This window comes from Podarcis tiliguerta, assembly GCF_965153285.1.
Source record: "Podarcis tiliguerta genome assembly, chromosome: 1".
Lineage (NCBI taxonomy): Eukaryota > Metazoa > Chordata > Lepidosauria > Squamata > Lacertidae > Podarcis > Podarcis tiliguerta.
Genome location: NC_139534.1, coordinates 35,038,146 through 35,053,117, shown reverse-complemented (window position 1 = coordinate 35,053,117; position 14,972 = coordinate 35,038,146).

Below are 14,972 nucleotides of genomic sequence, written 5' to 3'. Positions count from 1 at the left end.
GAGAAGCAAGCGCGATGCAACATGCCTCTGGTCGCGTGCAGAGGGCATGCCTGCCCCATCCTCACCAGTGAGCCACGGCAGACACACACTATCTCTCCCTCCCTCCCTCTCCCCCAACCCCCACTCTCTCCTGTCTAGGAGCAGGGACACGACACTCCAGACCCTAGCAACACTTTAATGCAGGTATTAATGCTTGTGGATATGTGCAATTAATTAACTAATTAAATTTACCCTACCAGTATGCTCCCTTTCCTCACCCAAAAGCAGCTGAACCAAGGTATCTGTGGCGAGATTGGTCAGTTAGTTACGTATTTTTATTTATTTGCTTGATAGGGGGTGGGGTGGAGGGCAGCTACGCCCAGGGCTGCACATGGAAGGATTTGAAGCAAAGTGGGGTTTTCATTGGAATCAGAGTGTTGGGGTAAACCGCTTTGGAAAGAGAATCATGTGCTGAAATGTACATACATGCAGCCAAGCCACATCCTTATAGTGAGGAGGGTATTTCAGAAAAATGCTGATGAACTAGGAGTGCAACTCTTCCCCAGTTGACCTAGGGTCCTGCATTAAGTATTTTTATTTATTTACTTGATTTTTTTTGGGGGGGGAGCTGCCCATGGTGGTGGTGGAAAAGGCTACAAGCCAAACAGGACAAGCTCTGAGGATGTTGTGTTTGGGAAAGGGATTCCAAGGAAGGAGGAGATTTTTTGCAGATATATTAAAGTGAAAGGTGTATCTCTTAAAGGAACTGTGACCATCAAATACAGCAGTGTAATCTGATACCATCATCATTTGATAAAGTCTCTGAAAGCTTATACTATAGTAAATTTGCTGGCCCTTAAAGTGTCATCAGACTCTTTGTTGTTGTTTCGTTACAATGTTTTGTTATTGCCACAGTAGATATGGTCCTCCTGTGTAGCTGTTTGGTAAAGTTGTTCTGCAAAGCGCAAGCTTGATTATGCTTAAAGTGAGACAAAATATCTTCTTTATAAACTGAGGAAAGGGAAAGAATAAAATGAATTCAATCAGTGCAGTAGCTTAGAATGGGAAAACAGTTCTCAAACTGGCGAAGCGTGTGAATCGGTTATTCTTCTGCTATTTTCAGATAAAAGAGGGAGAAAAATTTCTTTGGCAGATTTGCCAAAAATAAATGAGAAGAATGAACTTTGCTAAGATAAGGAAAGCTGGGTAATCTCCACCTATCCAGGAAGTGCCTCTTGTGTCAATGTAATCAACCCTTTTCTAGGTCCAGTTATACGAAGATGTTGCACAATGCAAAGTCTGCTGTCTCCCTCCCTCCTCAGGATCAGGAAGTAAATCTTTTATGTCATTGTTGTTACTGAGCACATACGATTCCTGATCATTTCTCTTGAAGCATCATTATTTTCATGCCGGTGACGCTTACAGCTGATTCATATACCCGCTGTATGTGACTAAAGTCACATGTCCTGGCCACTAAAATGGTGCTTTGAAATTTGACATATATTGGTTCCCTGCCTACGGTCTGTCAGTCATGTGTACCAGTGGCTTTACAGATAAAGGCCAAGCATTTTTGCATCCCCATCAAACGCCACTTTAAAATGTGGGTTGGATAGGCAGTGTGATTAAAAATATGGTCCTGCACATGATTGCTAGGGGAGAGAGGATGCCTCCATAGGTTTGGAGACAATTTTGTATCTCTCATTTCATCTTCTGGTTTCTTATCACTGAGATCTTTTTATGTGGTGACAAGCTTTGCGTTGAGACTGACAGCATTCCCTACCATTCCTTCTAGGGCCCTAAGGGTGCCCAGACTCACAACCAAACTAGGATCACATGGAAGCATTGATGTATCTGGAGATGCCAGTTCTGCCCTTAGTCTGGCATATTCTATTGAGTCAATGGTGCTTCTTGCCTCTCTGTGCTTGCAATTGATGCTCACCTCTCTTGGCTATGCAGCTGTGTATCTTGCTGAGGGAACCAGGGCTAGTGCTGGGGTACTTTAGTTTTTTCTCTCCACCTTGCATTCCTTTTTCCTTTTCTGCCTGGTACTTTCTGTGTTACCAATTGTTGTCTGTGTTGTATGAATGGACCTTTCCCCCTTTCCTAAATGTTTGATGTCCAGCTCCAGAAATGTACCTTGGTTCTCAAACAGTTTAGCTGACGAACAAATCGGCTCATGAAAGCTGAAAACCTGGAAGTAAGTGTTCCGGTTTTTGAACGTTTTTCGGAAGCCAAACATCCGATGTGGCTGTTGGCTATTGTTTACGGGGCACCTGTGCCAATCAGAAGCTGCGCCTTGGTTTTTGAATGTTTTGGGAGTCGAACGGACTTCCAAAATGGATTAAGTTCGAGGTTCCACTGTATCCTCTTCAATGTGGGGGAGGATCTCTCACTTAAATCACTGTTTACCACTGTTGTGAATCTGTGAAAATGCCTTGGATATTATGCTTGAAATAAACAAAAGAGGATTCCCTCTGTAATGTGAACATTTAAAGGAGGCTACTGTTCATCTAGGGACGTGGGTGGCACTGTGGGTTAAACCACAGAGCCTAGGACTTCCCAATCAGAAGGTTGGCGGTTCGAATCCCCACAACGGGGTGAGCTCCCGTTGCTCGGTCCCTGCTCCTGCCAACCTAGCAGTTCGAAAGCATGACGTGCAAGCAGATAAATAGGTACTGCTCCAGTGGGAAGGTAAATAGCATTTCCATGTGCTGCACTAGTTTGCCAGAAGTGGCTTAGTCATGCTAGCCACATGACCTGGAAACTGTACGCCGGCTTCCTCGGCCAATAAAACGAGATGAGCACTGCAACCCCAGAGTCGGCCACGACTGGACCTAATGGTCAGGGGTCCCTTTACCTTTACCTTACTGTTCATCTATGGTGGCAACTATGTCTCAAATCTTACCTTACAATTTCTTACTTTGGGTTCTGTTGCAACATGAGTCAAGTGGCAGAGCATCTGCTTTGCCTGCAGAAATATCCTGACTCAATCTCCAACCTCTCCAGGTTGGGTTGAGAATATCCCTTGAGTAAAACCCTGGAGCCCCGCTGCCAGACAGCATAGCAGAACAAATCTGAGCTAAATGGACAAATTGACTTGGACGTATGAAGCTGCTTCCTATGTTCTTGTGTGCCTGTTGTACAACGTTATAGTGGAAATTGCTGAAATAATTCTGTGAAAGTGCTTCAAATGCTCCCAAGAGGATGATAACAGTTACTACAGAGGCATTTTCTTGCCCAAGGCAGAACAGTAAATGCATCTCTCTTGCCCAGGCCCAAGTCAATGTGCACTGTATTCAAGGCTGGCCAATTTTGGCACCCGAGGCAAAAAAAATCACACAAGCACCTTCTGGGAGTCAAAATATAGTAATATCAATAACTAACTATTTCCTGCCCTTTCATGACTCCCAAATTCAGGTGCCTGAGGCAGCCACCTCACTTTCCCTAACAGTAGGACTGTTGCAAGGCCCTGGCTGTTGATCCTGCCTTCCTTGGAAAGCTGTCCTTCCTTTATTTTAATGTTAATTGTTCTGGAGATTTCTTTCATTCTTTTTAAACTTGAGTTGTGTGCAGAGGGGAAGATGGTTGTTCCCAGAACAAAGAGCTAACAGAAGACTTTCCTTTGCCTTTTCAACCCCACTTCAGTCATTTCAGCTTCAGGACGCCAGAGATCAATTTCAGCATATTGCAAGTGCAGGGTGTGTTCATCTTTCAGGGCATCAGGAATGTGCACACAGGTAGAGGAAGGATATGCAGCCAATGGTTTGCGTTGGCACACGTCCGTTCCTTGGTCCCAGTTCAGTTTTCCATCCTAGAATGAGCAGAGCCCAGGCAAGTGTGATCTGTGAAGGAAAGAATGTTCAGGTATTGCCTTACCAGATCTGTCTGGTGATATTCCCACCCCCCTAGTTATGTAAATTACACGGCAAAAATGTTGGCACCAGATTATGCTATGGAATGTGGAAAGCTCAATGTATATAGACAGGGCACTTTATTCTTCCTTATACTGAAACATAAAAATCCTATGAAGTATTGAAATGTTAAGAGCTACTTAAAGGTAAATTCATATTTATTTTCTAGTTCCAAAGGTATCTGGCAATGCCTGTACTTTTCCAACCATATGCTTATTGAAGTTCTCAGTCTTTTCATACATTTTGTGTGTGTGTGTGCTCTAAGGCTGCAATCCTGTACTGAAGATCTGTTGATCGAGGAGCTGTAGGATTTGGCAGAATGACTGCTATGTGGATACAATACAAGATACTCTGCAGACACACAAAAAATACATTAGCGGAAAACCCTGGCTATGTTGGTGGAACACTTCCCTATTAGAACTATTCTGCCAGTGAAGATATGCTGGCAGAATGCCCAAAACAAAGTGGAATTGTGGCCAGAGGGTTATTTTTGCTGTATCTGGTATCCTTCAACCCAATGCCATGTTCCTGGCAACAGCACCAAGATCAGATCTAGCACACATGCAAAAATTCCCTCTCATTGACCTCAAGTGTCAGGGGGGTTGAGGGACAGCCATTCTCACATCAATGACTTCCATAACAAAGAATAAGATGTAGTGGAACAACATCCAATCACAGTACACCAGCACCATATAGGGAGTCTGCAACTCAGGTGGTAGAGTGTGTGGCACTCAACTACATTATACATTATTAGACATTTATTTCTAATTTGTCTTTCCTCCCGACAGCTTTCAGATAAAATAGGAGCAGCTAAAAGCATAGAAATAATAACTAATCATTAAAAACAATGAAACAAAAATAGAATCAAAGAGATCTGTTTAAAACATACAGACAGTCACAACAAAAACAGCACAGCTCCAGCTTACTCATTAAAAGCAGTCAGTTCCCCAAAGAAAGCATTCACCAGCCATTGGAAGGTCAACAAGAAGGGAGACAATCTAACCTGTCTAGGGAGGGAGTTCTACAGTGGGAGCGGCCACCAAGAAGGCCCTCTCCCGTGTCCCTACCAAGCGAGTCCCTATCTCTGTGGTCTCATGTTATGTACACTTAGTGGTCACAATGGGGAAATGAAGGGATGGAAACCACAGAGAAATGTCATTTTGTACACAGAGGGAGTAAAGGTAAAGGGACCCCAGTACTTTGCCTCAAAACACATGTGGGAATTGGAGCCCATCACTAACATTTTCCTTCCAGGACCCTAACGCATATGTCACCTTGAAGCTTCTGAGACAAATGTCCAGCATCAAATTACTGCTACTACAAAAAAAGGGGTGCTAGGACAAAGTACCCAGGCCAAGTATGCTTCCCCAGTGCCCCTAATGGTATAAGGTTCCTTAAGGGTTACCGCTACCTTCAACTGTCAAAATGGCGGCCGTTTGTTAGAGAATAGTAAATCTCAGAAATATAGTGAGGCTTGCTGAAAGGAACCCTCTGAAAAGAACTTGTTCATGCTCAAAATGTTTGGGGGGGGGGAAATAGTTTTAAAATAATTAAAAGCCCATCTTGGTGAAACTCTCATACGACATATACCTGGGGGAATTGTGGTCAATGTACAAGTTCTGTAAGGAAAATAATTTCATTTTCAATGTTCAGTTTTGTTCATCTTTTGTTTTTGCCAAATGTGCAGTGAATAACCTGCATTGATGACTATTTGTACAAAAGTCTGCATGGCCCAGCTTTCTTCCCACCCCCTCGTGGCTCAGTAATTTGTGTGAAGATTTCTTGTAGGCCTAATAAACTCACTGATAAAAGTGCCTGTAGTATGAGATTGACTGCCTCTTCATTTGCATCTAAAATTAGCATAATCAGTTCTGCCTATATCCACCCAGTGCCAATCACAAAAGCGTTCAGGTGGAAACTATTTTTTTTTTTTAAGAAAAACATTGCACTTGCTCATTATTACACTTATTTCTTTCTGTATCATTTAAGTTAAATAATGAAGGGGCTGCAGTCGTTCCTTAAGAAAGAGCGCTACAGGGGTGTCATTGTAAACCTAATTTTCAATCTCCCGAAATCTGCAAACAAAGGAATATCAGTCTTGCGTTTTCTTGTATGGATGTATTTATACCGATAATGAGCACAATCCACCAGGAATTTCTGGTGGAAGTTTTAATTAAAACTATTTCCCCCCAAAAGCAGTCTGCTCAAGTAGGGGATCCTGATGGGATACGAAGCCATTATTTTTGCTTCCAAATGCTATGAAAAAGTAATAGAACTGTTACATGCTAAATGCAGCCCTCCTGTACATAGCCTATTCATAAGGATTTCCCCCACTGCTGGTATAGTTCCCAGATCATTTCACTTTTGTTTTGGGTTAATTACAGCTAGTCGGTTAAAGTTAATTAAAAGAATGATGAGACCTAGAGAACAATTTACTGAAAACATCCATTGCTGAAGTTCAAGAAAACGTCTTTGAAACTGGTGAGTGTGCATTGGGTTAGACAAAGAGCTGTTCACAGTAAAGGGACTACTATGTTATGAGCCCTTGGACGCGGGTGGCGCTGTGGGTAAAACCTCAGTGCCTAGGACTTGCCGATCATATGGTTGGCGGTTCGAATCCCCGCAGCGGGGTGAGCTCCCGTCGTTCGGTCCCAGCTCCTGCCCACCTAGCAGTTCGAAAGCACCCCTAAGTGCAAGTAGATAAATAGGGACCGCTTTATAGCGGGAAGGTAACGGCGTTTCCGTCTGCTGCGCTGGTGCTGGCTCGCCAGAGCAGCTTCGTCACGCTGGCCACGTGACCCGGAAGTGTCTGCGGACAGCGCTGGCCCCCGGCCTCTTAAGCGAGATGGGCGCACAACCCCAGAGTCGGACACGACTGGCCCGTACGGGCAGGGGTACCTTTACCTTTACCTTTATGTTATGAGCCAGGTAAAAATTCTCCCTTTAAGTTTGGTAGCTACTGGATGCAACTGGATGAACTTCACATATATGCCCAGCAGTGTCGGTTGGCTTTGATGTACCCAGGGCCCAAAGTGGCCAAGAAAAGCAAGTGGAATGGTTAGGAAAGATGAAAACGAGACAGCTAGAAAATAAGTGGGATGCTGTCAGGATGCTGTCAGCAACTCTAAGCTAGTTGCCCAGGAAAGTATAAAAACAAGGAAAAGTTTCTTACCATTTCAAACTTTACAAAGAGAGGATATAGAACCCAACCTCTTGTATAATGGCATTGTCCCGAGCGAATCTCCACCCCCCTTCTCTCCCACTTCCTCATTCGTCATCCTCATCACCTACTCTATGGGTGCTGCTAAGTACCCTCTGTCTTTGAGCTCTTTGCTCTCCTACTTTTAAGGCTCACCGGGTTCTGGGAGATGGAGGGTCTGGAATGCTTTCTAATGACACTGTGTCAGCCAGCTGCCATTCTGGTTCTGCCTGCTGCTCCTCCTTTCCCATTATTTCCCAACTTTCCCTCTCATTGGCCTCTGAGCTGTGACATCCCACAAACCACTGTTGTAAATCTATACTGTCTTCCACTTCCTCCTCCTTGGGAGGGTCAGGCTGGGGAGGCGGTCTCCACCATTCCTCCTCTGCCCAGTCCCAGACAGATGGTTATAGGTCTGTCTAAAACAACAACAACAACATGGGATGGCACCCTAAACCACTTCAAGCCCATATTACTGAGGCAGGGGAAGATGCAGCCCAAATAGACATGGATCTTTCTTCCAATGGATTTGGTACCACCCTAGTAGAATGCTGGTTCTGTGTGAAAGAACAACCCATATATGACTTTGCCCGGACAGTTCCTATTTGGGTGTATGTTGACAAATTGCAAAACAGAATGTGAACTGCCATTGTGGTCGCAGTCGACTGAGGCTACTTTCAAATGGCAAATTTCCAAAGACCTAAGCTCAATGAATGACCCTTTGCTGTTTGCAGAAAGTTTAGTCCTTTCATTCTGATAAGCAGCTTTATATAAAGATGTTTCTTACACAGGCTTTCAGTTCCTTCAATTCATGTGTGGGTTTTTCCTGTTCTGTGCGTATATTGATAAAGGAGTGCAACCCTACCACCCTTCAAACGAATCTTGATGTGATCATACATTGCATCAAAATTATTAGTGCATTGTTTTACTGCTCTGCGCAGCTTCCTGCATACTGGTTAAACACCACAAACGCAAGAAATCTAAATTCAGCTATACACATCACTATTTCTTTTGGGGGGGGGTTGGTGCACTGTTGTCAATGCACACAACAGTGTCCAATGCAAACTGCAAGTGTGAACCCTCTCACCTGATCCAGATCAGGATCACAGTGTGGGGAAATGGGTCAAATCTTTCTTTTCTCCACACCAGGGTCCTGGATCAGACCCCCACTACTGGCAACATATAACAGAAAAAGCTTGATTGCAATACTTTGATTGCAGTAGGAATCTACTGGGGATGGAGAACCTGTGTCCCAGAATATGAGGTTGAGCTCCACCTCTATTCAGCTTTAATTGTTGGCCAAGCTGACTGGGGCTGATGGGGGTTGGCATCCAACATCTGCAGGGCCACAGGGTTCTCCAACCATGTTCTAGAGTTACAGAAGAATGTTTCAGTGAAATCAGTGAAGTTAACCTTTATATTAATATAGACAAATGCAGCTTAAGAATAAAGATGTTCAGTTACATCAGGTCATTTGAATTTGCAGGTTTTTATTTTTATTTTTTTTTAAAGGATGAGTTTGCTAAAATGAGGATGTTACTGAAACACCATGCTGGATTAGCTCAAATCAACTAAATTATCCCAAAGAGAAATAGAATTAAATGGTACAACTGCAGCCTGCTGCTAATGCTTCAGTTCTACATTATGGATGATATGCCACTGCAGATACCAAGAACAAATTATATGTTCATGGCATTCTACCATCTGTAAAATCACGTACACCTGAAGGCTATTTCTAATTTTTGCAAGCAATTCATATATTTCTAATATAGAAGGAAATATGCCTTAGAGGAACGTAGAGGCTCAAAATAAGAAGTAGAGTGGTACCTCAGGTTAAGAACTTAATTCGTTCCAGAGGTCCGTTCTTAACCTGAAACTGTTCTTAACCTGAGGTACCACTTTAGCTAATGGGGCATCCTGCTGCCACTGCACAATTTCTGTTCTCATCCTGAAGCAAAGTTCTTAACTTGAGGTATTATTTCTGGGTTAGCGGAGTCTGTAACCTGAAGCGTCTGTAACCTGAGGTACCACTGTATTGATATTGATGAAAAGGGTATACAGTTGTACCTTGGCTTTTGAACAGAATGCATTCCGGAAGTCCATTCAAATTCAGAAATGTTCGGAAACCAAGGCGTGGCTTCCAATTGGCTGCAGGAGCGTCCTACAGCCAATCAGAAGCTGCGGAAGCTGCACTGGACGTCAGTTTCCGAGGCAAAGTTCACATACTGGAACACCTACTTCCGGGTTTACGGCTTTCAAGTTCCAAGTTGTTCGTGAACTAAGTTGTTTGAAAAGCAAGGTATGGCTGTAATATATATATATACAAGGGACGCGGGTGGTGCTGTGGGTTAAACCTCAGCGCCTAGGACTTGCCAATCGCATGGTCAGCGGTTCGAATCCCCGTGGCGGGATGCGCTCCTGCTACTTGGTCCCAGCGCCTGCCAACCTAGCAGTTCGAAAGCACCCCCGGGTGCAAGGAGATAAATAGGGACCGCTTACTAGTGGGAAGGTAAACAGTGTTTCTGTGTGCAGCTCTGGCTCGCCAGAGCAGCTTTGTCATGCTGGCCACGTGACCCGGAAGTGTCTGCGGACAGCGCTGGCTCCCAGCCTATAGAGTGAGATGAGCGCACAACCCCAGAGTCTGTCAAGACTGGCCCGTACGGGCAGGGGTACCTTTACCTTTACATATACAATATATTCTCCAAGATTTGTAGAGCACACAAGTTCATGATTTAATTTAAAAAATGGATGAAAGAATGGTTTTTGAGGGTATAACACATGTAGAGCATAATGCCATAAAAATAAAGATAGGATCAGTGGAGAATCTGCAGCTGGAAGTGAGTCCATGGGTGTTTTCTCATTTATATTTTTCTAGGATTATTCTGGGAGAATCCAGTGTGTTTTATAATATGTATCCTGCTACACCCTTAGCTGCATTTGAACATGTGAATAGTATCCCAAGAGTCCTTCTTGCAAGGCAAGCCATCTTTCAGACACCTAAACCATTTGTACTCAAATATTTTTACTGAGGCAACTGAATAACTGATGCTTCTCCCTTCCCTACCTCCTAGACTCCCAAGAATCTCTAGGGTGTCTTTTACTTTCAGAGAAACTTGCTGAGCTGCTCTTGTCGTCATTAGAACTCCTCTGCGCATAGTTTTGTGTTGCTTTGTATACAGCCACAAGAGACCTCCTGAGGCTTTCTGCAGGGTAGGGACCCTATCTATGCCTGTCTTTTCTCCTACCCCACCGCAGCCCATAAGCTGAGTGACTGTCAACAGAGATGCCAAGCCAGATGCCCTTGACAATAACACTGTAATAATCCTGTTGAAATACACACATTTTGCTACACTTTAAGGGGATTTCAAAATCCACCGAGAAATTCAGATAAGAAGAATTTGGGAAGCATCCTTGGTTATTTTTAAATTGCTATTCTTTTATTTACTAACTGCATCTTTTCACCGCCCTTCCTCTAAATTGAGCTCAGGGTAGCGTGCAGCAGATATTAAAACAACAATATGCAATATATTCGGCACAAAACCATGGACTTTGTATCAGATGGCATTCAGCATGAATCCACACCGCAATAAGTACTCAGGAAAGCCCATACAATGCAGTCCTTTATATGTCACTTCTCTAGTTAATTTTGTGAAGTATCTAAGTTCAGTCTCATGTCTCCTTGTTCCATGCTCACTGGGACCCTTTCAGAAGAGCTTTCTGATTGAAATCAAGGCCTTGAACCAGGATGTTGCATAATAAAAATGAATCTTGTATCATCCTAAGCTTCCTCTCAGGAAACACTTTCGCATGAATGTATTTATGTTGTAAAGCCTTCAGACTGAAGTGTACCGTGGTTGTCATAGCAATCCAGCTCTTCAGATGGAAGTAGGAAAAAGAAGATGACATTTCCTTACTCTGGCGTCAGTCCCATAGCATCAGTTTCAAGATCAGATGAAAGCGGAGAAAGTGTGAACAGTTGTAGTTTACCCACAGTCTCATGGATGGGTAATTAAGTATGTCGTAGACTTCAGCAGATCTCGCACACTTTTACACCTGGGCGTCCCTAAAAGGAAAGGAAAGTCTGGATCCATCTGCAGAAGACTCTTCTCTTCATAACTTCCTCTAAAGTTTTGACTGTTGCAGCACGTATTCAACTAATGACTTGCCCTTTTATAAGGAAAGCCTTTGACATAGAAGGTAAGCTAGGAAAAAGATGAGCCAAGATGGAGGATGGATGCCACTGAAATCCCATTTAAAGTAAACATCAGGAAGAACTATCTGACAGTAAGAGCTGTTCAGTAGTAGAACAGACTCCTTCAGAAGGTGATGGACTCTCATTTATTGGAAGTTTTTAAACAGACATGGACATCTGTCAGGGATTCTTTAGCTGTGATTGGACCAGGGGTTGGACCAGGTAACCCACGAGCTGCCTTCCAGTTCAACTATTCTATGTTCTGATGCTATTTCCCCATAGGAAAATGCATTTTAATGTTATTTTCACCAATATATGCATTTTTATGCATGCATCGCCCTAGTACATGCATTTTGTACTCATTACTTGACTGAAGAGCTGCATTGCAAAATTCAGAGAAGTGAGAAGCTTCAGTACGTGTAGTGTTTTGGAAAATTTGGTAGATTCACCTTTAAATGTGAACTGTATCAAATTTCTGCCCCATCCCAAGTAACTTTATTTAGGATTGCAACCTTAATCAAGGAATGTAGCTGTGATCTCTTATCATACACCCCTCTCTAGTTTTACTATGTTCTGAACAAAACCCAGAAGTGTTTCAAATGTTGAACATGGAGAGTGGAAGGCCATCACAGATGTCTACTTAGGGCAACTCTTATCTGTTCTTTTAAACCATATTCTAATGTTAAAATGATTGGATATATTCCTGTCCTTGTGCAACACTCCATCTCAGGAATATACTGACGTAATGCCTTATGAATCTGTAAGCTTGTTGACAGAATGCACCGCCCTGTGAATCATGCTCACAGAGAAATTCAAATCATCTCTTAGATGAAAATCCAGGTTTACACCTTCCTCGTAGTTATTTACATAAGATTTATGGTCCCCATGGTTACCCAAAGACGATGCACAATCTTCACTATGTAATATGGAGATAAAAAGCACACTTGAATTCTATGAAACCTAGGTGTTCTCTGCTACTCTGGATTGTTATTTGATGTACCATTAAAAATTGGATTGCAAACTATATACTTTTAAAATATGGAGAGGCAGCACACACACACACACACACACACAAAATATTTTTTCTTACTGAGAGGCATTAGACTTTTGCCAAGTCATTACAACAATTACTAAAAGACATACACATACAAAGATAAGCATTTCAAGTAACCTATAATTATAATCACCACAAAACACTCAAAATAATTTGGAAAGTGTTGCAAATAATATCAAATCACAGTTTCGAATAAGCTAAGACTTAAATCAAGAGAAAAACCAAACCAAACCAGTTGATCATCTTTTAAAAACATAATTGTGTTTATTTTCTTTCTTCATATTCCAAATGAGGAAAGGCTGCTTGCAAGCTAAATAGAGAAAATGAATTAAAAGTATGTCTAGCCTTGCTTGTGTACGAAATGTTCTTCCTTTGTAAGGCAAGGCCTAATCAATTTATGCCTCTGAGCTCTGGGAGAGAGGAGACTGTGGGCATAGCCTCTCAGACTAATATTTGAGTTTTGCAACTTAGGTAGAACAACAATCTGCACATTTTTAATATTACATTTGTTTCCCACTTTTTCTCCAAGGAGCTCAAGGTGGCAGACATGGTTATCTCCATTTCATCCTTCCAGCAACCCTGTTAGGTAGGTAGGTAGGTAGGTTGAGAGACAGGTAACCTAGTGGGCTTCATGGCTCTGGATATTTGAGCCCTGGCTTCCCAGGTCCTAGTCTGACACTCTAAATATTACACCGCATTTGTTTATTATGTGCAGAAGCAGCAAGGGGTCAGAAAAATCTATGGCATGAATATTAAACTTGGCATATGTTAACATAAAGTTTCCCTATGTTTTCTCTCAATTTACCAGAGCAGTTCATCTTAAAGAGATATTTTCCCTATGCTGCCAGATAGTGCTTTGAGTCATTAGCATTTGCCTGGTACAATATTCAAAAGGGCCCTTTATCATTTTGAGATTGGACTTGCCTAGAAAACGACACCCTAACACTATGTCAAGATGGGCTTTTATACAGTTATGATTAATTACAAGGTCACGTCAGGAATTTCATCAGACAAGACTGACAAAGGGACAAAGTTGTGTGACAAGGTCTATGATAGGAAACGAGAATGAATGTGGGAGGAAGGAACATTCTTTCCCACTTCGCTGGGTGGTATAACATGTTACTTCACCCTCTGGGGGTTTTTCCATTCTCTTTATGGATAATTTTGCAAAAAGTGTGTTCTTCTGCTTTGCTGACACATTTGGATTCTGGTTGGTAAATTCTAAGTTTTATATCAGATCCCAAACTGACAGGCTTGCAAAATGTTGACAGGTTTTAATTGTGTTGTTTCAAAAATATTTTTTTCCATCTTTGCTATTGTCAAATGAGCAGCCTTCCCTTAAAGCAAGTCCCGGGTGGATAGTGTTGTTAGATAGTTTAGTCACTAGGTGGCGCTGAAATTAACTGGGTGGAGTTAGGAATTTTGTATTCTTTATTTGAAGGAGAGAAAATAAAGTTCTTGTCTAGCTCCCTAACTGGTGTGTTCTTTCTTGAAGCCTTTGGTAACAAATGTCATGGATTTCAAATACTTCCATGTGTGCATAAGGACTTCAGATTGTTATATTTAGTAAATATAGTCAGATGAAAATGAGAAGTACAGCTTTGTTCTGTAGCCTAGCTGATAGCATCTCATGCCTTCTCTTCTGTATGTGCTCATACTACTATATTTGAGACTACTAGGTCTCAAATATACATACACTGAACAGAATAAAGAAAGTTGATTATTCTTTATCTGGAGCCAAGTGAGGATTCCCAGGTAAGATCCTCCCTCTATTGTGTGGGCAGGTAATCCCTCCCCTACCTGGCCTGATCTCCTTGGCAACGCTTCCCCCAGGTGGGATTGGACAGCTGACTGGGGTAGGCGGAGACCTCCAGGTATCCCACCTGAGGGAAGGCGAAGCCAAGCCTATGCTGATGGAGCCACTCCAGATCTAGGGGCTGCACGCGTCCACGCAAAGGGCGCCCCCCCATTTTATGCGGGGAGCGGTCATTCTTTATCATGGGGTTCTATATGGAAGGTCCTTTGAAGAGATGAGAAATGGCTCATCACCTCCACATAAACTTTTCTTTCAGGAACAAATAACACTGCAGATAGTGGTCCTAAGCTTCCTTCATTTGGCCATCTGATTTCCCCCTCTTTTATTAACCATAGGGAGATGTAATGTGAAGGTACTAAGTCAATTAGATCCAGCTAGGAGCTTGGCATTTTAATCAGAATGGTGTGTGCTTTCTTTCTAGTCATGGCTGACCCACATAGTTTCCAGATCAGCCAGAGGCAACATGATCCTGAGCATGTTGCCTCTTGCTCATATGGAAACAACCCAATAGCAATATGTGGAAGAACAGCATGAAGGAGGAGCACCTTGTAGCGAATCCATATCCTTCAAATGATTGACAAGCACTGTTTTTAGAATCATAGAATCTTAGAATTGGAAGGGACTCAAGGGTCATCTAGTCCAACCCCCCGGCACTGCAGGAATAATAAAATCTGATGGTAACAATGGCCCTTGCCTAGCTAATTCAACAGTGGAATCCTCCATTAAAATTTTAACCCTTGCTGGATCCAAGAATTAGAAGTGACTCAGCCTACCCTGAGCCACAAACTCACAGCAATATGTACATAAACATTTTATGAATA